The 24766-nt window shown below is 43.2% G+C and overlaps 1 protein-coding gene across 1 annotated transcript in view; it reads left to right on the forward strand.

Annotated features, from left to right (window-relative positions):
• Window positions 1–24766, forward strand: part of LOC115790049 (perforin-1-like) — a 62961-nt gene that overhangs the window by 35373 nt on the left and 2822 nt on the right. The window lies entirely within an intron of this gene.

Below are 24766 nucleotides of genomic sequence, written 5' to 3' on the forward strand. Positions count from 1 at the left end.
AAAATAAAATAAAAAAAATAAATAAAAATAAAAAAGTAAATAAAAAAGAGAAAGGCATAACTTAAAGGTATTTATTTATTGTAAGGGAGACGAAGGGAAGACACGGGGAACACAGGAACACGCAGGCACAATAACGTCAACGACGCGACAAGGAACACATGGAAACTGAGGGCTTAAATACACAATGGGTAATCAGGGTAAGAGGAAACAGCAGGGAACAACAGGTGAGGCAAAGGAAACTAATTACACACGGGAAGCAAAGCTAGACACAAAGCACAGGGAAACCACACTGGCAAAATAATACAGGAAGTGATAAACCAAGGAACACGCAGACAAGTCACAACACTGGGAACAAGACATCAAACATACTGGGAGGACACGCACAGGAAATAAACTATAAACACAAAACGCTGGGCAAACGGCCCAGGACATGACAAGTCATGACTTTGAATCAGTTGTGAACTCCCTTCCTTCTTATTCAAGTACGACCGAGCATTCATACCGCCATTTGGTTGAGACATATGGTACTCATTTCATCACACAAGTGTATCTCGGAGGGGAAAAGAAGGCCATCACTTCTATCAAGACCTGCGAAGCATCCATGAACGGCCTGTCAGCAACAGATGTCAAGGACTGCCTCTCAGTGGAGGCCTCAGTTAGCTTCGCGAGTACTGCCAGCATTAAGGCCATGAACAATCACTGTAACGAAATGAGAAAAAAGTTGAACTCTGGGCAAAGTTTCAGTAGTGCATTTAGTGAGCGATACACAGAGATCACTGGTGGACACATTAATGGAGCTGATATCCTCTTTCAAGGGCAATCAAACCCCCCTCTCTATAATGACTGGATCAGCTCTCTGAAATACACACCCGATGTGATTCAATACAACATAAAGCCAATGCACATGATTCTGCCAAGCAATCATCGTGCCAGAGCTGGACTGAAGCGAGAGGTGGAGAAGTACATCAAGAAAAATGCACTGATGAAACAATGCTCAGAATCCTGCAAGATTGGGCACAGATCCAGCAGGAGAGATCCTTGTGCTTGTGTCTGCAATGGTAATCAAAACGTCAAGTCAAACTGCTGTCCTGCTGGGAGAGGTCTTGCAACATTAAAGGTGTTCAATATTTATGCAAAGAATCTGTATGGTGACAGGTGTACTCAAACAGATGGATCAGTACTAGTTAAATATGGTGACCAGATAAAGCACACTGGCATTATAGCAAATGATGATAATCCCAGATGGTCAGAGGTATTTGAGTTTGGACCCATCACACTTAACATGAAAGACAAACTGGAGGTTGATGTTTATGATGAGGATAGTTACTGGAACAGTGATCATCTGGGTGGGTGTTTGGTTAAACTGCGTAGAGGGTGGCAGAATTACAGCTGCATGCTAAATCATGGTACTGTCTTCTTTTCCTGGAAAGTGGAGTGTGCACCAAGTCTTGGTGGTGACTCCTGTGAGGAGTACGTCCCCTCTCCCATGAGTTCCTCTTTGGCCAAAGTCTTTCACACCAGAAATGGTATCCTTATTGGAGAAACTGGTGAGAAAGATCACTCAGGCCAGGAGTCGGAGTAAGACACAGGAAGACTTTGTGATGCATGCATTTTCAGCAGTGGCTTCCTTTTACGGTGATGCTTTTAATTCTTTTGCTTAACTGTATTTATCCTGTGCAACCATTCCTGCCTCATGTATTACTCACAAATATATTGATTCTGGATTCATGCATTCTAAGCCAATCAAATCTGCCAATAAAGCATTTATAAAAACAACATCAATGCTGGTGTGTTTGCTTCATTTGGTTTAAGGTTTGAAATGTGCTACACAGCGGTGAACATGGCCCAACTTTTCTGAAATATGTTAATGTGTTTTCTCAGTGTAAAATGTTTGTATTATACAGTCATCATTATTTTCACTAAAACAAGAGACTGCATATTTGCATGCTATAAAAATGTGTCTCCTGGTTTGTGTTTCTATTAAAATTTATATGATCCACCTGAATGAGTGCGTTGATAGATGGGAAACTGAAAGACTGAAAGTTAGCTATGATCAAGTTTGACTCACAGGCCCCAAATGCAGACAAAGATGTCACAATAATGCACAGCAGCTTGCAGAATCATGCCTTTCACTGTGATGACTGCAGCATATAAATTACATTTACATTATCAATATTATACCAGAAGCTTATGCTTGCATTGAATTTAGGTGCATCAGAACCATGTCTGAAGATTTTGTGACTCAGTTGAATGACTGAGTGGGCTGCATTCTTTCCTCCATATATTTAATATGTTAAAGAAGTGTGGAAAAACGTCATATGTTCTCCTGCACCCACAGACCTTTACCTTCATCTTCAGTGAGTGCCAGCATTATGTTAAAATTTTGCTGAGCTTTAGGATTCAAAAAGTCTTGATATGGTTAGTGATGGTTGACTGTGACATGTACAAAACAACTGATGTTTCACTTACATGTAGTTTATAGTTTATTTCTACAACTTGTGCCAGTGTAAACACTTTGACCATCATTTCCACTTAAAGGCTGATGCATATGTTATTTTCCTTTGTGAGGTTGCAGTCGCTCATGTTTGGCCTCACTGTAGGTAGGTGTGAAAATGACCACAATACAAAGCACCACTATTTCTGTTTCTCATGTGGGCAACGGTTGCTGCTGATTTTAAATGTGTTCAATTCTCACTACCTGTCTGCCACTTCTTTAAGCTCACTGTTAAATGAAAGAAAATTGAGATAGTTCTCTCAGTGATTATCTGTTTACATAGTGCTTGAAGTTGCATTTGGGAAATTTGTATTAAGATGATGTGTGTTTATTTGTTGAGCTTCTTTGTCCCCTTAAGGAAGAAAAGGCTAATTTTGTGCAGAGCCTCTTGAAAATATGTATCTCTACTTGAACAGTGTGAGAGTGCCAGCAGCAAGCTGTAACTCTTTCATTGTGAAAATGTATAATCATTAAAGTATACATGTGAATTTGTTTGCCTTCTTGTATGCATGGAGGGCATGCATGCACACGTCTGCAATCTCCAAAGGCTTCATTTCGATAGATCAATGTGTGCATGTTTGCATGGAAACATGTTTTCATGGAGCAGAAATTTAAACATGTCCACATGGATCTGGTGCCTCTTAGTGGTGAAGACCTGAACTGCAACTTCTTGGAGCACTGAAGCAGACACAGTGTTTGTACAGTTTGTGTGGGGCCCCGTGGCACAGGATGAGCAGCAGCAGAAGAGGCCGAACAACATTTATGTAATCAGCAGTGATGCAAGCAAAGCAAACTATCAAATCTTTGGAAGGAATTATAAAACTTTATGTACAGAATTCCAGTCATTTCACTGTGCAAGGCCAGCTCTTCATCTTATGAAGTGAAGGAATTTATAATAATACCAAGAGTGTGTGTGCTGTTTGCTGTTTAAGCCTTTAGGTTTCTGCGTGATCGTTTCATCGAACAGGAATGACATAACAAACAAACGGAATAAGGAGTCCAATTATTAAATTTAATAAAGCCATTTCCAAACAGTTTACAGATTAATCTGGGTCAGAACTGCATACCATACTCGTGTGAGATGGCATGAAGTACTGGCACTTTCTAATTCAAGTTACAGTTGTCATATAGTCACAGCATATCAGTCTTGGTTACATCATTTACAAAACAGAATGTGGAAAACAGATAATTTCAACAACAGTGTGACCTCGAAGTCTCCATTTCTATCATTGTGTAGTCTTCATCAGTGTGGCTCATTGTACAGTCAGAACACAAAGTTCATGATGACACAGAACATTATAAGCTTCTGTATTTTTAATCAGTTAAGTTATTTTCCAGACAAATTTCTCAGGGAAGTAAACGTACGTAAGTAAATGTATGTGGCATATACTATGAATATTCCAACAATCCCCCTTTTGACCTCAGACATTTCTAAGGTCAACTTCACCAGCCTGACCTCGGGTGGTCAGCCAGGACTGTATTGATGTTAAAAGCCAAATTAAATTCTGCATATAAATTGGCCCACATGACAAACAGTAACATGAAACAGTCACTATCTAATAATTTTCCTCAAATTCATTCAAAAATGTGGATTGCATCCCTTCAGGATCAAATCCAGTTCCAATCGATGAAAATCTTACTGCGAACATAAAGAAATGATCACTGATCAGTGCACAGGTAATAGTTATATATGCAGCCTTCTTTCAGCCTTCAGCACACCCTGCTCATATTCACCAAAGCCCTGGATGTTCAAACCACAGTAGTCAGCACTCATCCCTGGAGATGCATTCCTGCACCTCTTTAGACATCAGCTCTTCACTCATGGCCGTCATCCTGGTAGTTTCCTGTTAAAAGGCTCACAATGTCTCAGGTATAATCTCAGGTACCTGTGGAAAAAGTCCAGGGGAAAAAGTTCCAAATTTTTCCCTGTCAATTAAACAAAATACCATGAACTGCAGGTCATGTGGGTCAATAATTACATTTGCACAAACTAAGACGGGACATAAGACCCCTATGTTTGCAACAACGAGGGAACAGTTTACCCTGCCCGTGATAGGGTTACCGGGGCCCCACCCTGGAGCCAGGCCTGGGGAGGGAGCTCGAGGGAGAGCGTCTGGTGGCCGGGCATTAGCCCGTGGTGCTCAGCCGGGCGCAGCCCGAAGAGGTTACATGGGCCCGCCCCACTGTAGGCCCACCACCCGCAGGAGGTGTCGTAGGGGTCGGGTGCAGTGTGTGTCGGGCGGTGGCCGAGGGCGGAGGCCCTGGCGGACCGATCCCCGGCTATCGAAACTGGCTATTGGGACATGGAATGTCACCTCTCTGGTGGGGAAGGAGCCTGAGCTAGTGCGTGAGGTTGAGAGATACCAGCTAGATATAGTTGGGCTCACCTCAACGCATGGCTTGGGCTCTGGAACCAGTCTCCTGGAGAAGGGCTGGACTCTGTTCCAGTCTGGAGTTGCCCTCGGTGAGAGGCGGCGAACTGGGGTGGGTATTCTTGTATCCCCCCGGCTTGCTGCCTGTACGTCGGAGTTTACACCGGTGGACAAGAGGGTAGTTTCCCTGTGCTTTCGAGCTGAGGAATGGGTCCTGACTGTTGTTTGCGCTTATGCGCCGAATGACAGTTCAGAGTACCCACCCTTTTTGGAGTCGCTGGGTTGGGTGCTGGAGGGTGCTCCATCTGGGGACTCCATAGTCTTGCTGGGAGACTTCAACGCTCACGTGGGCAATGACAGTGAGACCTGGAGGGGCGTGATTGGGAGGAACGGCCTGCCCGATCTGAACCCGAATGGTGTTTTGTTATTGGACTTCTGTGCAAACCACAGTTTGTCCATAACGAACACCATGTTCGAACATAAGGATGTCCATAAGTGCACATGGCAAAAGGACACCCTAGGTCGCAGGTCGATGATCGATTTTGTAATCGTATCATCAGATCTGCGGCCGTATGTTCTGGACACTCGGGTGAAGAGAGGAGCTGAGCTGTCAACTGATCACCACCTGGTGGTGAGTTGGATCAGGTGGCGGGGGAAGATGCTGGACAGACCTGGCACACCTAAACGTATTGTGAGGGTGTGCTGGGAACGCCTGGCAGATGCCCCAGTCCGGGAGATCTTCAACTCCCACCTCCGGCAGAACTTCGACAGCATTCCGAGGGAGGCTGAGGACATTGAGTCCGAATGGACCATGTTCCGCACCTCCATTGTTGAGGCTGCTGCTCAGAGCTGTGGCTGCAAGGTGGTGGGTGCCTGTCGTGGTGGTAACCCCCGAACCAGATGGTGGTCACCGGAGGTGAAGGGAGCCATCAAGCTGAAGAAAGAGTCCTATCGGGCTTGGTTAGCCTGTGGGACTCCGGAGGCAGCTGACAGGTATCAGCAGGCCAAGCGGAATGCAGCTTGGGCAGTGGCCGAAGCAAAAACTCGGGTGTGGGAGGAGTTCGGTGAGGCTATGGAAAAAGACTTTCGGACGGCATCGAAGCGATTCTGGCAAACCGTCAGGCGACTCAGGAGGGGAAAGCAGTGCTCCACTCACATGGATTATAGTGCGGGTGGGGTGCTGCTGACTTCAACTGAGGCTATAGTCGGACGGTGGAAGGAATACTTCGAGGACCTCCTGAATCCCACTGACACGCCTTCTGTAGTGGAAGCAGAGTCTGGGGACGAGGGAGATGACTTGACCATCACTGGGGGTGAGGTCACTGAGGTAGTTAAACAACTCCTTGGTGGCAGGGCCCCTGGGGTGGACGAGATTCGCCCTGAGTTCCTGAAGGCTCTGGACGTTGTAGGGCTGTCTTGGTTGACACGCCTCTGCAACATCGCGTGGAGATCTGGGGCAGTGCCAATGGATTGGCAGACCGGGGTGGTGGTCCCCATCTTTAAGAAGGGAGACTGGAGGGTGTGCTCCAACTTTCGGGGGATCACACTTCTCAGCCTCCCCGGTAAGGTCTATGCCAGGGTGCTGGAAAGGAGGGTCCGTCCGTTAGTCAAACCTCAGATCCAGGAGGAACAATGCGGTTTTCGACCTGGTCGCGGAACGCTGGACCAGCTCTTTATCCTCTCAAGGATATTCGAGTGTGCGTGGGAGTTTGCCCAACCAGTCTACATGTGCTTTGTGGACTTGGAGAAGGCATTCGACCGCGTCCCTCGGGGTGTCCTTTGGGAGGTCCTGCGGGAGTATGGGGTGTCTGGCCCGTTGTTGCGGGCCATTCAGTCTTTGTACAACCGCAGTGAGAGCTTGGTCCGTATAGCCGGTAATAAGTCAGATTCGTTTCCTGTGGGTGTTGGACTCCGTCAGGGCTGCCCTTTGTCACCGATTCTGTTCATAATTTTTATGGACAGAATTTCTAGGCGTAGCCAGGTGGCGGAAGGCTTCTTCCTCGGTGGCCTCAGAGTCTCATCTCTGCTTTTTGCGGATGATGCGGTTCTGTTGGCTTCATCAGGGGGTGGCCTCCAGCTCGCAGTGGAACGGTTCGCAGCCGAGTGTGAAGCGGCCGGTATGAGAATCAGCACCTCTAAGTCTGAGGCCATGGTCCTCAGCCGGAAAAAGGTGGAGTGCTCTCTCCGGCTCAGGAACGAGTTCTTACCCCATGTGGAGGAGTTCAAGTATCTCGGGGTCTTGTTCACGAGTGAGGGGAGAAGGGAGCGGGAGATCGACAGACGGATCGGGGCTGCCTCTGCAGTGATGAGGACGCTGCACCGGTCTGTCGTGATGAAGAGAGAGCTTCGTGTAAAAGCGAAGCTCTCGATTTACTGGTCGATCTACGTTCCTACCCTCACCTATGGCCACGAGCTTTGGGTAGTGACCGAAAGAATAAGATCGCGAATACAAGCGGCAGAAATGAGTTTCCTTCGAAGGGTGGCTGGCCTCTCCCTTAGAGATAAGGTGAGGAGTGCGGCCATCCGGGAGGGGCTCAGAGTAGAGCCGCTGTTCCTCCACATCGAAAGGAGCCAGTTGAGGTGGCTCGGGCATCTGATTAGGATGCCTCCTGGCCGCCTCTTAGGTGAGGTGTTCCGGGCATGTCCCACCGGGAAGAGGCCCCGTGGTAGACCCAGGACACGCTGGAGGGATTATATCTCTCGGCTGGCCTGGGAACGCCTTGGGGTCCCTCCGGATGAGCTGGAGGAGGTGGCTGGGGAGAGGGAAGCCTGGGCTTCTTTGCTTAGGCTCCTGCCTCCGCGACCCGGCCCCGGATAAGCGGAAGAGAATGGATGGATGGATGGAAGACAGGACATCAAAATGCCCATAAATATTCTAAGGATGTATTTATTCAATGGCTTTTGGTTATAAATCTTTTCTTTTGTTAATCAGCCTGAGAAAAATGATCTTACAATTTTAGTATACCACTAGTTTACTAATTTACTAAGTAAGTGGATTCAATCCACCAAAAGTGAACCTGATTTAATGAACCTAGAGTTAAATATCAGATCAAGCAAAAAGTAATATGAGCTTCTGTCTGTCTATGAGTGGGTGAGTAAGTGAGTGAGTGTGTGAGTGAGTGTGTGTGTAAGCTGCTTCTTCATTGCAAGTGTTTGTGTTTTGTTTTGCAAGCTCAGTGTCAGCCGTCTCATTTTTCATCCAATTGTAAAGTTAACTTTTGCATTTTGGTCTCAAAATCATCAGAAAATTCAAAATGCAAATTAATGTCCTTAAGTTAAAATTTGACACACCTTCTATGTGAGCTAGAGTGGAACAAAAAGAACACAAGAAAACAAAAAACAAAATATGGGATGAATCTCAAAATATCTAAAAATAATCATTTTAAAGTTCTCTAATCTTAAACAGCTCTTGGATAACTCTGTCTATAAAATTACTGTTCAATTCAGACTCCCTTGGCATGAAAATCTGGGGAAATAAAATATCTTAGAGAGATCAACAATCAAAATCATTTCAAAGTATTACTGGACTCAAAATTATATTTATTCTGTAAGGGTCTGTACCCCAAAGAAAAGCATAATTATGGCAGACAAAATATGGCTTCATAAACCTCAAGTTATTAAATCGTGAAGGGGAAAAATGCATAACCTTGATCTAAAACAACATCAGCAGTTGTTACTAGTTCAGCAGTGAAATAAAGGCTTTCAACTTTTTTTTTTTTTTTTCCATTTTGTGTAATTCTATGCTTTTAAATCTAAACCCCTGCAGTGGGATTTTCACCAGAAAACAAACAAAATAAAAATAAAAATGTCATGGACAAAGTCTTTAGTCAAAATGTAGATACTTTTAGGGTCAGAGGTCATACTCACAACACCATTGTTGACCTTACATGCAGCTCACTGCAGGTTTGTCATCTTTGGTTGTCTAAACTGAAATCAGGGCGTGTCCCCCCTGAGGCCTCATGGGAATTTATAAGAGAACAATAGTTATTGTTGGAGGAAGCATTAAACAAATTATATTCTTGAAACCACAAAATTCTGGCCCCTGTAGGGGTGGCCTTTCTATAGTAGTTGAGTCATACTACTGAATATAGCATAACTGAAATTAAAACATTGAAATCAATTGCTTTCTGCCTGGGAGTTCCTTGACCTTTGACCCTCTAATGTGCTCTGGTTCTTCACTGAGACCCTGTGACTGATTGCACCTGTTGTTATCAACCCCCACGCCGAGGACATCTCCTGTTGATGACTGTCCTCCTGGGCTCAGACTTGTGCACAAAGGTCATCGGTCAAGAACTCTCAGGTCACCTGTTTGTGAGATGGTTGGCCTCCTCCTTCTTCAGCACCAGGAGCCTTTTTTTGAGTCTTAGAGCTTTCAGTCTGTTCAGGAGATCTTAGGATGAGCTTGAACACCTCGATGAGCTTGAACACCTGAGATTGAACACCTCGAGCTGATCCAGTCTCCTGTGTTGTTGTTGAGGCTCCTGTTAGAATAAAACTGAGAGATTTTCATTAGTTAAATCTTTACTTTTCTCCTAGTCCATATCCCTCCTTTTGAGACAAACTCTGTCTCAATAATTTACCTTAATTTTAGCTTATTTATCTAAAGGGTATACTGATTTTTATATTATTAGCTTCTGAGATTTTTCCTTTAATGCTTGATTCAATATCAAATTGGTCAGACATTCAAATTTCAAATGTTCTCTGCTTTTCTCTTGATCTTAGCTTTAAAGAAAACTACGAAATAAATGAATGTAAATGCACAAGAGTAAATTGGTAACTTGTATTCTATCCTACATGGGCAAACAAATAAGTTTTTAGTTCTCTGTTTTGCTTTGTAGCAGAGCAGCAGCTCAAAGTTTGGCACTTTGTTTTGGGTCTCAGATTCGGCTATTTCACAATTTACATGCACTGTTTTTTTTTTTTTTTTGTTTTCTAACCTTTCTTTTGAGGTTTTACTAAAACTGAGTTCCTCACGGAAACCTTTAACAGCAATCTTATGGAAAAATGACCTCTAACAATTTGCAAAAAATTCTTCAACCTGAGATTTTACTGGCTTTGTTTATTCATTATTCATTATTTTTAAAGCAATAAACTCCTGACTCCCTTTTTTTTGTGATTTTTAAATTTTTTTTGTCTTTTCCTTTTTTTTTTTTTTTTAAAGCCTGTCATGTCTGGCACTGTTTGCAAGCAGAATTGTGATCTGAATGCATTGTTGTGCCAAACATATTTATTCTTCCAAGATAAGCTCTATAGAGTCTCTATAAGCTTTTCTTGTCAATGTTTTGTGTTTTTGTTGTTTGTTTGTTTGTTTGTTTGTTTTATTTCATTTAGTTATTTATTTGTGTACATATACATTTAATTCCAGTGGACAGGCTGGGGGAGAAGAAGAAAAAAAAAAAAAAAAGAGGGAGAGAGAGAGAGAGAGAGAGGGGAGAAAACAGAAAAAGAGGACAGAGCACCACTACACTAACCAAAACAATTCAAATGCTGCAACTGCAAAAAAAAACAGAAAAAAGACAACATACCAAAACAGAACAAGCAATACCTGGAAAAATAACTGTGTGGAAAAGGCACAACAAAATGAAGCATGGTTGTATAAGAACAACAATTTTGTTATGCTGTGATTGTGTTAGTCTCTGTGTCATGGAATGCACTTACCAATGAGGGCAGAAAGCCGCCGCTCCACCCACAAGGAGCCAGAGGCAGGCAGAGAAGGACCCAGGAAATCCGAGCCATCCGCTGCCCATCAAGAGCCACGAAAACCCGTGGCCGCACATTCCAGCGACAACCACATACCCACCCCAGCAGAGGGGAGAGGGAGGTCCCAGATGGAGCCCCCCCAGTCGAGGGGCAAGGGCCCCAGGGAATTCGAGGCATCAGAAAACTGGCCCCCCCAGAGGCCAGCCCCCCCGTGCAGGCCGGCGGCAGTGCCCCAGGGCCCAGGTGCCCAAGAACCGCCTGACAAACCACAGAGCCTCCCCCATGCCGGAGAAGCCCAAGCCGCCCCGGCCCACAGCCCCCAGGAGAGCAGGTCGACACCCACGCCAGAACATCCAGCCCGGCCCAGGAACCCCAAGGCACCCACACCCCGGGGAAGCGGGGGACGCGGGAGCGACCACCGAGAAGCAGCCGGGAGGCAAGGCACAAGAAGGCCCAGATTCAGGTCCAGCCATGCACACACGTATGCACACACACTCACCCACATATGCTCATGCGCACACACACACACACACACATGCACACATGCACACACACACACACACACACAACCCTACCCACACGCATTTACCCACCCAAATACACCTACGAGGACTGTGACAAATGCACATTCATCCACATCTATCCACCCCCTGAGGCCAGGGCAAGTAGACACCTCACCGGGGCCAACAGCGACCCCACGATGCTGCCAGCCCGGCACACGAAGCACCACCCGACTCCCACCCCGGGCGAGGTGCAGGAAATCCGGGTGTGGGATGGCCCACCCCACCCCACCCCCCACCCAAATTATAAATGTTGAAGTGTATGACTTCATGTTTGTGAATGCATGAAGTGTCTAAGATGCAGTTAAAATTGAGGGGACAGCTGTGCCTCAAGCATCCATGGGTGCTCGAACTCACCACCCCCTCAAAGCCCTTAATGTCTAAAGTGCCATTAAAATTGGGGGGCTGACGGTAGACTGGACCAGAGTGGGGCCATCACAGTGGCCCCCTCTCATCATCCCCATGCCTGCCCCCCAAGGTCCTATGTGTATCAGAGTGTATTGTCACTTGTAATGTCTGTAATGCAATTAAAATGGAGAGGCAAGTGCGCTTCCGCACGTGGCCTCTCCACACGACATGAAGTTTGTATATGTGTGTGTGTGTGTGTGTGTGTGTGTGGGGGGGGGGGGGGGGGGGGGGGGGGGGGCTTATGACCAGGAAAACTGGAGTAAGAGAGCCAGCTGTCCGCTGGCTCAGTAGGCACCCCGATTCCCCACACCCCAGCACAGGGCAGGCGCAGGTGGACCCGGGGCCCCGGTGACAGCACCATGGAGCACCGCAGCGCCCGAGATCGGCACCACAGCCCCTGCCACAGAGGGCAGCATGCTCCACTCCAGATACTCATTCACTCAACGAGGGACACAAACAAGAGACAAGACAACCTGGCCTGAATTGGGAAAACGGTGCCCCGTACACCCCAGCCACTCCACGACGGCCACCCCCACCACCCCCACGATGCAGGCACCTCAGAGCCCCAGAAGCGCGGACCGAACATCCCGACGCAGGCTGGACCAACCCACCCCACCCGGTGGCACACCGGGACAGCAGAGACCCCCCCCAGCGCCAGGGGGGACCCACCGGCAGCCGGCGCGATCCCAGGGCCCCAGGCCCCAGACCCCAGGCCCCGAGCCCCACAGAGAAGACCGGCCAATCCGGCCAAGGCCAGCAACCATCACCCCAAGCACCCCGGCCACACCCCAAGACCATAAGGCAGCACCCACCCAAGCCCCCCACCACCATCAACCAGGACAAGCACACGGACGCCACAAGAAGGCAGATGCAGGATTCCAGTCCCAGGGGCTATCGGACACACACGGGCCCCGGGAGTCTGCCCCAGACCGCCCACAAAGCACACCAGGAGCAGAGCCCTCAGCCAACCACCCCCGCTAAGTAATGGAGCTGATCAGTGGGAACCAGAGAGAGTCAAATTCATCCAAATGGTTTTTAGCAGAAGCAGACATTCTCTCTAAGCTAACATGATCTAATAGTAGATTTCTGTATTGAGTAATACACAGTTTATTTTTTGATTTCCAATTCATGAGGATAGCTTTCTTAGCGATGCACAAGGCGGTAAGAACTATGTGTGATATATATGACTCCATCACTAATTCATTAACGTCACCTAAAATACACAGTCTGGGGGAAGTTGGAACACGACAGCTAAACCATGTAGATAAGTCTTCGCATATCCTCTGCCAGAACTTCTGAACAGGAATACAAGACCACAGAGCATGTATATAGTTCTCTTCTGAATTGCTTGTGCAGTGGGTGCATGTGTTTGAGTGTGTAAGGCCCATTTGGAACATCCTTTGTCCAGTATAGTGCGTTCTATGGAGAATTTTATATTGTATAAGTTGTAATTGGGTATTTTTAGTCATTTTGAAGATATTTGAGCATATTTCTGTCCAGACGTTTTGGTCCGGGCTGATGGAAAGATCACCTTCCCATTTTGTAATCGGGAGGGAGACTGAATCATCAGTTTTTAATAATAATTTATATAATTTTGATAACAATTTGGGGGTACAGAGGTTTAGAAGTTCAGATACCCATGTAGGTATTTCTAAATTCAGTTAATTGAGATTAAATCTTTCCTGCAGGATAGATTTCAGTTGTTGATATTCGAGAAATCTACTGTTGCCCATTCCATATTTTAATATAAGTTCATGGAATGTCATAAGGTTTCCATCTTGGATAATATGTTCTAACTTATTTATCACCTTATCACGCCATAATGGAAAATTCAGCATTTTCTTTTTCTGACAAATATCTGGGTTGTTCCAAATGGGCGTTAATTTACAGGGGATAAGTGAAGACTTAGTTATTTTTAAAAATTCCCACCAGGCTGACAGAGAGGTGTTAATACTAAGACTTTTAAAGCAGTTATGATGCTTAATACTGGGGCTAATGAAAGGTAGATCTGAGATTTTTACTTTTCCACAGAGTGCCTGCTCTAAATCCAACCATGGGTTGTCTAATGAATTCGATTTGATCCACCTTGAAATGTACTGCAATCTACTGCCTAAGAAATAGAAATAAAACTTTGGTAGCTCTAGACCGCCATAGTGTTTTGGCTTTTGTAAAGTTTTCAAACTAATTCGCGATGGTTTGTTTTTCCATAGGAATTATGAGATGTTTGAGTCTAGTAACTTAAACCAAGCAACAGAAGGTTTATTAGGGATCAGTGAGAATAGATAATTAATTTTTGGTAAAACCATCATTTTAATGGCGGCAACTCTCCCCATCAGTGATATAGGTAAACTATTCCAACGTGATAAGTCATCCTCTATTGTTTTTAACAGGGGGATATGATTTAATCGTACCAAGTCTGAGAGCCTGGCCGAAAAATTGATGCCTAAATATCTAATATTTCCTGATTTTAGTGGAATCCGGGAGGTATTCTGAAAGTTACAATTCAAAGGCAAAACTGTTGATTTAGCCCAATTGATAGAGTAATCTGATATAGATGAAAACTTATCTATTAGTGAGATTGTCTTCAGAAGAGAGGATTGTGAACTCCCAAGGAAAAGTAATACATCATCAGCATAGAGGCTTATTTTATGATCTGTATTTTCAGTTTGAATCCCTTTAATATTTGCATGTTGACGTATTGCTGCTGCAAGCGGCTCAATAAAAATGATAAAAAGTGAGGGAGAGAGTGGGCAGCCCTGCCTGGTACCCCTCTGCAGATTAAAGCTTTGGGAAATAATATCATTTGTCCTAACACATGCATTTGGAGAGCTGTGTAGTGTTCTGATCCAGTTTATAAAGGATGAACCAAATCCAAATTTGTGTAGGACTGCTAATAAAAATTTCCAGTTTACCCTGTCAAATGCTTTCTCTGCATCTAAAGATATATTTGTGGTTTCTAATTTGTTAATAGAACAATAGTCTATTATGTTTATTAGTCTGCGTGTATTATTGGCTGAATGTCGACCCTTGATAAAGCCTGTTTGGTCTGGATGTATAATAAGTGGAGTAATATTTTCTAATCTTCTGGCCAGGACCTTGCAAATTAATTTAAGATCTACATTAATAAGAGAGATTGGGCGGTAGCTAGATGGGAGTGTGGGTTCTTTGCCTGGTTTAAGAAGCAGGCTAATGTTAGCAGAGTTTATATTTGGAGATAGTGTTTGATCATTCTGAATCTGAGTCACCATTCTGAAAAAAATGGGAGCTAGCTCAGACCAAAATTCTTTATAAAACTCAGCTGGAAAACCATCTGGGCCTGGGGCTTTATTATTTGGGAGATGCTTTAAGGCTTCCTGGAATTACAGCTAACTGATCATCTGCAGAGGAACGGTTTATTTGAAGAGTTTCAGTCAGGTTTCAGAATTCATCACAGTACAGAAACAGCATTAGTGAAGGTTACAAATGATCTTCTTACAGCCTCTGACAGTGGACTCATCTCTGTACTTGTCCTGTTGGACCTCAGTGCAGCTTTTGATACTGTTGACCATAACATTTTATTACAGAGATTAGAGCTTGCTATAGGTATTAAAGGTACTGCACTGCAGTGGTTTGAATCATATTTATCTCATAGACTCCAATTTGTTCATGTAAATGGGGAGTCTTCTTCACACACTAAGGTTAATTATGGAGTTCAACAGGGTTCTGTGCTAGGACCAATTTTATTTACATTATACATGCTTCCCTTAGGCAGTATTATTAGAAAGCACTGCATCAATTTTCATTGTTATGCAGATGATACTCAGCTTTACCTATCAATGAAGCCAGATGACACACATCAATTAGTTAAACTGCAGGAATGTCTTAAAGATATTAAGGCCTGGATGACCTCTAATTTCCTGCTTCTAAATTCAGATAAAACTGAAATTCTTGTTCACGGCCCCACAAATCTTAGAAACATGGTGTCTAACCAGATACTTACTCTGGATGGCATTACTTTGGCCTCCAGTAACACTGTGAGAAATCTTGGAGTCATTTTTGACCAGGATATGTCCTTCAATGCACATATTAAACAAATATGCAGGACCGCTTTTTTGCATTTGCGCAATATTTCTAAAATTAGAAACATCCTTTCTCAGAGTGATGCTGAAAAGCTAATTCATGCATTTATTACTTCTAGGGTGGACTATTGTAATTCATTATTATCAGGCTGTCCTAAAACCTCCCTGAAAAGCCTTCAGCTGATCCAAAATGCTGCAGCTAGAGTAGTGACAGGGACTAGAAAGAGAGAGCATATTTCTCCCATATTGGCTTCTCTTCATTGGCTCCCTGTTAAATCTAGAATAGAATTTAAAATTCTTCTCCTCACATACAAGGTCTTGAATAATCAGGCACCATCTTATCTCAAAGACCTCATAGTCCCATATCACCCCAATAGAGCACTTCGCTCTCAGACTGCTGGCTTACTTGTGGTTCCTAGGATACTTAAGAGTAGAATGGGAGCCTTCAGCTTTCAGGCGCCTCTTCTGTGGAACCAGCTTCCAGCTTGGATTCGGGAGACAGACACCCTCTCTATTTTTAAGATTAGGCTTAAAACTTTCCTTTATGATAAAGCTTATAGTTAGGGCTGGATCAGGTGACCCTGAACCATCTCTTAGTTATGCTGCTATAGGCCTAGTCTGCTGGGGGGTTCACATAATGCACTGTTTCTTCTCATTCACCTTATTTACTTTGTTTATACTCCACTCTGCATTTAATCATTAATTGATATTAATCTCTGGCTCTCTTCCACAGCATGTCTTTCTCTCCCCTCAGCCCAACCGGTCGCGGCAGATGACTGCCCCTCCCTGAGCCTGGTTCTGCTGGAGGTTTCTTCCTGTTAAAAGGGAGTTTTTCCTTTCCACTGTCGCCAAGTGCTGCTCATAGGGGGTCGTTTTGACTGTTGGGTTTTCTCTGTATTATTGTAGGGTCTTTACCCACAATACAAAGCGCCTTGAGGCGACAGTTTGTTGTGATTTGGCGCTATATAAATAAAATTGTATTGAATTGAAAATTGAATTGAATTGAATTCAGACATTGAAAGTGGTGAATCCAGAGCTGCAACCTGTTCCTCATTTAGTTTAGGTAGATTTATATTGTTAAGAAATTCTTCAATGGTAGCATCAGATGGATTAATCTGTGATGAGTATAAAGCTTCATAAAAATCTTTAAAAGAGTTATTTATTTGTGGTGGGTCATGAGTAATGTTACCAGTTGAATCTTTAATGGAATAAATAGCTGTTTTTTCTTTGTTTAGTTTTAACTGGTTGGCCAGAAATTTTCCAGATTTATTTCCATGCTCGAAGTTTTCCAAACGCGGCCTCTGCAACATAAATTGTGTCCTTTTATCAATTATTTCATTTAACTCCAGTTTCAGTTTCCTCAGGTTCTTAATTACATGTTCTTGTGGTGAAGCAGCATAAGCTGTTTCTAAAGATTTAATTTTCTGTTCTAATTCTGACACAAGTGTTTTTTCTTTATTTCTCCTATGCGAGCAGTAAGATATTATTTTGCCCCGCATTACTGCCTTTCCTGCTTCCCAAAGAACACATGTTGGTATTCCTGGCATATCATTATGTTCTAAATATGTTGCCCAGTCTTTTTTGAAATAATTAATGAAGTCTTGGTCTTTGAGTAATGATGTATTAAATCTCCAGTTCCTGATTGGTGGTGTGACTCTTTTCTGTGTCAGAGACATAGACACCGGTGCATGATCACTGATAGTGATAGGGTGGATCTGAGTGTCTGTGATATCCATCATCATGGAGCTGCTAACTAGAAGATAGTCTATGCGAGAGTGAGACTTGTGCACTGGTGAGAAAAAAGTAAAATCTCTCAGAGTGGGGTGATGTGAACGCCAAGCATCGCAAAGACCAAAATCCTTCATGTACTGTTTAAGAATGTCTGCAGACTGCCAGTTCCTCTGACTCACTGCTGTACTGAGCCTGTCAATATCTGGATTAAGTACCAGGTTGAAGTCTCCTCCTATTATAAGTGTGGCGTCAGAGTGATCAGAGAGTGAAGTGTGGAAGGTATGGAAGAAGGAGGGGTCATCAACATTTGGCCCATATATACTAGCAATACATAAATCTATATTCTGGATGGATAAATTGAGTATTATAAATCTACCATCTGGGTCAATTGTAGTGTTGTTAATGTTAAAGTTTACCTTCCTGTTAATCAATATAGCTACACCTCTTTGTTTGGAATTGTAGCAGGCTGAGTACACATGAGGGAATTGTGGAGAGGAGAGTGTGTGTGCAGATGTTTTGGGCACATGTGTCTCCTGTAGAAACACAACATCTGCTTTTAAGTCTTTTAACTGATTATAAATTTTTAGTTTCTTTTCCCTTGAACCAGCGCTGTGAGGTTTATCCATGAGATAAACCTCAGTGTGCTCATGTTTAAACTAACTGATGGACTGTTGTGCGTTTACTAAAGATGGGTATGTGTGTGTATGCACATTGTATATTGTGTGTGTGTGTGTGTGTATATATACGCTGTATGTTGGCATCTGTGTGTGTATATGCTGTATGTTGGTATCTGTGTGTATACGCTGTATGTTGGTGTGCATGTGTATACACTGTATGTTGATGTGAAAACTGCAGCATTGACAGTGAAGTAAGCATATTGTTGAGTGCAGAAAGACGTGAAAAAGGAAAAAGGCTAAAAAAGAAAAGTGATCTAAGTGAAACAGAACTTTGTAAACACCAAAATACAATTTTTTAAAACTACAAAAGGGGAAAGAAAAACTACAACAGCAACAAAAGATCATGGCACTATGCTGATTAATCCGTGTTAATGATGCTATTTAGACAAATGAGTATACATTTTGAATACTAGTAGAGCAGAGACTGGAAACAAACAAAAACTTCAGAGAAAGGTATGGACACAGATCACCTGTTTGATCAGTAGAGCCATGGCGTTGTACTCTGGTCTCGGTAAAGCTGACCGTTAACATAAAGTTTATCCACCGCGATCACAGCCCGGGAGCCTCCTTGCATGAACTTCTTTCGGATCGGGAACAGGACCTTGCGTCGCTCCAGGATCTCTTTTGGAAACTGATCGTTGACGCTGAAGTCGGTTCCTCTCAGCTCCCGGCCGCGGCTCTTCACCAGCTCTTTTTGTTTGTAATGCTCAAATTTGGCCACGATCGGTCTGGGTCTGCATCCGTCGGGTCGCTTTCCCCCCAGGCGGTGGACTCTGTGGAAGGCGATGGTCTTCACGGTGTCCTCGGGGAGCTTCAGGTGGGTCTGAATGAAGGATTTCACCGTTACTTCTGGGTCTTCTTCAGCCTTTTCTGGGATGCCTGAGAACACGAGGTTGTCTCTCATGCTGCGGGCCTGGAGCTCAATAACGGTTTCCTTTATTTTTTTATTTTCTTCCGAGAGCTGGGTCATTCCCTCGGTGAGGGATTTCACCGACTCCCCGAGTGAGGCGTTTTCAGCAGCGAGTGTTTCCACCTGCTGCTGACTGAACTCTACGGACTCCCGCAAGGCCTGAAACTCCTTGTGGAGGATTTCAACCAGGGCCAGGCGGGCGTCAAAGCTGGACAGTTTGTTATTTATGGACTCCAGAATGTCCACCACGTTGCTGGTTTGTGGAGAAGCTGCCTCTGGGGAGTCTTCAGGGCGACTTCTTTTGGTGGATGGAGCTCCTTTGCTGCTGGAGGGAGTCGGCGTCCTGTCCGGTTTGCCCATGACGATCCGCTCGAAACACTCGTCAATATACACCTGTAAGCCGTCCAGATCCTCTTTGTCGTGCTCCAGAGTGCTAAAGTCGGAGAAAAGAGAGAAAAAAAAAAGTGATTAGAATTTTTAATTGCCTATGACACTGTCTAACAAGACGTTTGGCGGAGAAAACTAATCAATAGAGGTGTAGCAGTCAGTGACGGGCCGCCATGTTGGATACTGCCGAGATCTCGCGGGTTCTCACGTTACAGCATAGGTCACCACCATTTTTTTTGTCTTTTTATCCATCTGTGGTCGGCTTATCCCTCATATGTATCAGAAGCGAAACCTTCCTTCCGAGAATTTTTAACCAGCATTACCATATCAACAACCATCTCTATCCAAATTAAAGGAAAGAAAAAGAGAAAAAACTTAGAGCTATAGCTCTCATCCACACGCACGACTTCTGTCTCTGACTCTCACTTAGATTCACACACACATCCTTGAGATAAAAATGCACACACACACACAGCAATGCTAAAACCTTGGCACCATTCTCTTTTCCTTTTCCTTCCCCACAAATACTGACACACACACACACACACAGCTATGACATTACAAAACAGCTAATATGACCAGTGGAAATTGTCCTATTCCTTTTAAACAACAACAAATAACACCACACTTTGCAAAGAAATTCACCTCAAAATATTTTGTCCTTATTTCCTGTTTCTCTCTGAAACACACATGACAATAGAAATACACAGCAGTACTCAGTCACACAGACAGACACATGGAGGCCTCCTTACACACACACAGACACACATTCAAGCATCCATCAGATTTTTTTTCTCAATATTCATTATTGCTGTAGATTTTTCTTTCCCAAGTGACCTAATTTTGGGATTGCTTAATTAGTTTCTGACCCAAAGATCAACTTTTACCTGATTAAGATGGAGAGATTTCTCCTTTAAACTTAGCTTTCAGCTTAATATCTGTGCTTGGAAGTTTACACAATAATAACAATAATTTTACATCACCAGTTATTTTTGAAGTTTCACCCTCTTTTAATCGGAGCCCCTTTTCTACACCCAGTGTCATCAGTCATTTTGTCAGTCATTCAGTCAGTCCAAACTGCAAGAACAAAAACAATATTAGCAAGGTACCATTTATGTTTTTTCTTTTTTTAGGATTTTTATTTTTATTACAAAACTCTTTTTTTTCTCTTTATCTCTTTACTGCTTCATTTCTCTGTATTCTTTTACTTTTTCTTTATTCTTTAGCTCTTATCGTTTATCTCTTGAGGCTTTTAAAGGGTTTTAGTTGCTTTTATGGATTTCTGAAGTGAAGATTCTTATGAAAGAACCATATAACCATAAGCTATTACTCTCGTCGACTTCTACCAGGAGTGCTATGTCTTTACGCGCTAGACCAACCTCTCTATACCGGGAGGACATTGGTAAAAAGCAGATGGCCAGTTCACTTCAGAAAAACCAAAGGCCCTCTAAACCTAAAAACCCCATGAATAGGTATTTTCAGTATCCCACCCGGACTCATCACCTGCGTTTTGCCTATTTTTCAGTCTGTTATTCTTTTCAAATCTTTTTTTTCTCTTAAACTCTTTTTTTCTTTTTCAAACTTTTACACCTGTGTGAAATGGCTCGAATTACACCTTCCTCCTGTCATACCACCACTGATCATTATAATTTGATACAATTCAATATGCAGATATTTAGAAAAGGTCTCTGCCAACCTTTAGGTGGAGATCTCCTGGTCACTGATAGAGTCTGGAAGTCAGTACTGTCACGAGGAACCTCGAAGCGGCGATTATCGGTGGCCAAATTCACTCCTTATTCCCAAGAAACTCAAAAACAAATAAAAACATCTGAAAATCAAAAACATTCCTGTTCGATCACGTCGGCGTCACCAATTGAAGGAATTTATAATAATACCAAGAGTGTGTGCGCTGTTTGCTGTTTAAGCCTTTAGGTTTCTGCGTGTTCGTTTCATCGAACAGGAATGACAAAACAACAGAATAAGGAGTCCAATTATTAAATTTAATAAAGCCATTTCCAAACAGTTTACAGATTAATCTGGGTCAGAACTGCATACCATACTCATGTGAGATGGCATGAAGTACAGTACTGGCACTTTCTAATTCAAGTTACAGTTGTCATATAGTCACAGCATATCAGTCTTGATTACATCATTTACAAAACAGAATGTGGAAAACAGAGAAATTCAACAACAGGGTGACCTCGAAGTCTCCATTTCTATCATTGTGTAGTCTTCATCAGTGTGGCTCATTGTACAGTCAGAATACAAAGTTCATGATGACACAGAACATTATAAGCTTCTGTATTTTTAATCAGTTAAGTTATTTTCCAGACAAATTTCTCAGGGAAGTAAACGTACGTAAGTAAATGTATGTGGCATATACTATGAATATTCCAACAGAAGGAAAAGCACATACTGTTGCCTCTACCTGTAGTAGTAACTTTTATGTCTACGCTGACAAAGTATTTAAATACGGAGACACTCCTGCAAGTACAAAAGTAAACATTTATTATTAAAGTACCAAGTTAGATTAGTTTCAACTCATTGTCATTATGCACAAAACAAAATGTCAATTCCGGATCACTCATCCAGAGACGAGCATCTGCGGTCATGCAGCCAGAGACTGGCGCTACCTGTCATGTGTGAGCGGTGTGGCGAACAGGGTGGACCCAAAAGCAGAACTCAAAAGGCAGGACTGAATGAATGTGATGAGATTAATTACAGAAAATAATCCAAAAATATACAGAACTGAGGTAGATGACGAGGCGGCAAAACAGAGCCAGAACCACACCTTCATGAGGGAGGACGCGACAAGGAACAGAAGGAAATGTAGACAATAAATACACCGGGAATGATGAGGGAAAACAGGAAACAGCTGAGGAGAACAGGTGGACAAAATCATACTAATGAAACACAGGAAGCAAAACTCCACACAACACACAGGGAACGTAAGACTGTCGAAATAAAACAGGAACACCAAACGAGGTACATGCAGACTTAACACAGGGGGCTGGCACAGAGGAAAATTAAACATGGACCACAGAACAAGGAAAAATACAGAAACACAGACACAGGGGAGACAGGAACAGAGGGAACTAGAAAACCACAACTGATAAGGCCAGAACTAAGATGAATAAGGAAAATCAAAACAAAACTAGAAAACACAACCCAGTGAAAGCAGCACTAAACACAAAATGCTGGGCATACGGCCTAGCACCATGACACTACCATTAGACAATGTGGTTTAAGTGTCTTGCCCAAGGACACAACGCAGCGCAGGGACAGGGACTCGAACCTGCAAACTTCTTTTTATCACATACAGGAATGGATGCACTTTGGTCACTTGCTTCATTTGGTTTAAGGTTTGAAATGTGCTACTCAGCGGTGAACATGGCCCAACTTTTCTGAAATATGTTAATGTGTTTTCTCAGTGTAAAATGTTTGTATTATACAGTCATCATTATTTTCACTAAAACAAGAGACTGCATATTTGCATGCTATAAAAATGTGTCTCTTGGTTTGTGTTTGTATTAAAATTTATATGATCCACCTGAATGAGTGCGTTGATAGACGGGAAACTGAAAGACTGAAAGTTAGCTATGATCAAGTTTGACTCACAGGCCCCAAATGCAGACAAAGATGTCACAATAATGCACAGCAGCTTGCAGAATCATGCCTTTCACTGTGATGACTGCAGCATATAAATTACATTTACATTATCAATATTATACCAGAAGCTTATGCTTGCATTGAATTTAGGTGCATCAGAACCATGAATGATGATTTTGTGACTCAGTTGAATGACTGAGTGGGCTGCATTCTTTCCTCCATATATTTAATATGTTAAAGAAGTGTGGAAAAACGTCATATGTTCTCCTGCACCCACAGACCTTCACCTTCATCTTCAGTGAGTGCCAGCACTATGTTAAAATTTTGCTGAGCTTTAGGATTCAAAAAGTCTTGATATGGTGATTGATGCTTGACTGTGACATTTACAAAACAACTGATGTTTCACTTACATGTAGTTTATAGTTTATTTCTACAACTTGTGCCAGTGTAAACACTTTGACCATCATTTCCACTTAAAGGCTGATGCATGTGTTATTTTCCTTTGTGAGGTTGCAGTCGCTCATGTTTGGCCTCACTGTAGGTAGGTGTGAAAATGACCACAATACAAAGCACCACTATTTCTGTTTCTCATGTGGGCAGCTGTTGGTGCTGATTTTAAATGTGTTCAATTCTCACTACCTGTCTGCCACTTCTTTAAGCTCACTGTTAAATGAAAGAAAATTGAGATAGTTCTCTCAGTGATTATCTGTTTACATAGTGCTTGAAGTTGCATTTGGGAAATTTGTATTAAGATGATGTGTGTTTATTTGTTGAGCTTCTTTGTCCCCTTAAGGAAGAAAAGGCTAATTTTGTGCAGAGCGTCTTGAAAATATGTATGTATACTTGAATAGTGTGGGAGTGCCAGCAGCAAGCTGTAACTCTTTCATTGTGAAAATGTATAATCATTAAAGTATACATGTGAATTTGTTTGCCTTCTTGTATGCATGGAGGGCATGCATGCACACGTCTGCAATCTCCAAAGGCTTCATTTCGATAGATCAATGTGTGCATGTTTGCATGGAAACATGTTTTCATGGAGCAGAAATTTAAACATGTCCACATGGATCTGGTGCCTCTTAGTGGTGAAGACCTGAACTGCAACTTCTTGGAGCACTGAAGCAGACACAGTGTTTGTACAGTTTGTGTGGGGCCCCGTGGCACAGGATGAGCAGCAGCAGAAGAGGCTGAACAACATTTATGTAATCAGCAGTGATGCAAGCAAAGCAAACTATCAAATCTTTGGAAGGAATTATAAAACTTTATGTACAGAATTCCAGTCATTTCACTATGCAAGGCCAGCTCTTCATCATATGAAGGAAAAGCACATACTGTTGCCTCAACCTGTATTAGTAACTTTTATGTCTACGCTGACAAAGTATTTAAATACGGAGACACTCCTGCAAGTACAAAAGTAAACATTTATTACTAAAGTACCAAGTTAGATTAGTTTCAACTCATTGTCATTATGCACAAAACAAAATGACAATTCCGGATCACTCATCCAGAGACGAGCATCTGCAGTCATGCAGCCAGAGACTGGCGCTACCATTAGACAATGTGGTTTAAGTGTCTTGCCCAAGGACACAGCGCAGCGCAAGGAAAGGGACTCGAACCTGGCTACAAGGTGAGCGGCTTGCCACTGCACCACTGCCGCTCTGTCTGTTGCGTTTTGTTAGCCCTGTGACAGGCTGGTGACCTGTACAGGGTGCACCCTTCCTTTTGCCCTATGATAGCTGTGATTGGCTAAAACCCAACCCTGAACAGGACAAGCGGAATAAAAATAGATGGATGGCCGCTTTATTGTTGTCATCTTTTGCATGTAGCCTGCCAACAAACTGCAGATTCTTTAAGCTAGCTCAA

This window comes from Archocentrus centrarchus, chromosome 1 (genome assembly GCF_007364275.1).
Source record: "Archocentrus centrarchus isolate MPI-CPG fArcCen1 chromosome 1, fArcCen1, whole genome shotgun sequence".
Classification (NCBI taxonomy): domain Eukaryota; kingdom Metazoa; phylum Chordata; class Actinopteri; order Cichliformes; family Cichlidae; genus Archocentrus; species Archocentrus centrarchus.